Source organism: Haliotis rufescens, unplaced genomic scaffold (genome assembly GCF_023055435.1).
Source record: "Haliotis rufescens isolate VD_foot unplaced genomic scaffold, xgHalRufe1.0.p SCAF_9, whole genome shotgun sequence".
Taxonomy (NCBI): Eukaryota; Metazoa; Mollusca; class Gastropoda; order Lepetellida; family Haliotidae; genus Haliotis; species Haliotis rufescens.
Window position 1 is genome coordinate 16,800,047 of NW_025964383.1, and position 1,321 is coordinate 16,801,367.

A 1,321-nucleotide genomic window follows, 5' to 3' on the forward strand; every position below is an offset into this window, starting at 1 on the left:
TTATGACGTCCTTTGAAATCTTCGTAGAAAGAGCATGTGCATCAACCAAGTCAGCGAGCCTGACCACCCGATCCTGTTAGTCGCTTTTACGACAAGCATGAGTTTCTGAAGACCTATCAAGGAAGGATCTTCACGGGTATGAGTATGGTATTGATGTCGCACCCTCCCATGGCACCAGAAACTTTCAGAGGAGACAAAACATGTAACATGGTGTATTGGTACAAACTGCTGCGGCGTTGTTTGCTTCTTTTTTTTCTTTTCTTTTTTTTTTTTTTTTTGGGGGGGGGGGGGGGGGGGGGGGTTGTCCGGCGACCGAGCTGTTCAGCAAAGTAGAAAGAAAACAATTCTCAATTGAGAGGGTTTTTTTTATTATTATCGCGGAGTCTGAAAACTCATTTGCAATAAAATAATTTTTTTCATGCAGGCCTCATACGACCCCAATTCAGCGAGCCTGTCCACTCGGTCCCGTTAGTAATTTTTGTTTTTAAATATATATAAATAACGAACTGTATTTCTTCGGCTACTTTGATATAGTCGCTCTTTTGTACTGGGTGTTCAGGTCAGTTTTATAATGCCTATGTGAATAAAAATTCCTTGATATTTCAGTAGACAACGTTTGCAAGAAAAGGACACATCATCTTTGTAAAACAAATACGTAAAATAGATCATTATTTTTTTTTTAAACATTGCGGATGAGGGAACGTCAACTGCAGCCAGTACACAGTGATCGAAGTAGGAGGAACATAATTATTTTTTTAAATCTAAAAGTAACAATATATGATCATAGATCTACATGTATTATTGTCACTTTGTTGGTGCAAATTTATTTTTTTTAAAACACGTAAAAAGATGGTCAGCCGCCAGAGTCCTGCACTCTGTGCCGGAACCCGGGATTGAACCGGGGGCCTTTAGATCTTCAGTCTAACGCTCTCCCAACTGAGCTATTCCGGCCGACAAGCGTTGAAGGGAGTATTTAGCAAGTCATGAAAGCAACACTTACTAAATATACTCGCATTTGATATGTTATGTATCTATTTACACCTAATCATATTTGCATCGATAAATATGCCAATAATTGTGTTAACACAGGAAATTTAAATACAAAAAGGTTCACAGAGCGACTCTCACAGCGAGGTCCCGGATCTTAATCTGCCTGACCTACGTGAACAAATATCGACGGATGAAGACTTTTTTCCGAATTTATACACATTTGATAACGATGCCTTGCTTTGAATAACGAAATAATGAAATACCCACGCGAGTCGACGGATACAAATATACGCGGTAACGTCAAGTCGCGATGTCTCTCCTCTCTTGTCAC

The 1,321-nt window shown here is 39.6% G+C and overlaps 1 non-coding gene across 1 annotated transcript; it reads right to left on the reverse strand.

Moving 5' to 3' along the window:
• Positions 1-878: 878 nt before the first annotated feature.
• Trnaf-gaa lies at positions 879-951 on the reverse strand. Its single transcript has one exon. It is a non-coding gene; the product is annotated as a tRNA-Phe (tRNA).
• Positions 952-1,321: the final 370 nt, after the last annotated feature.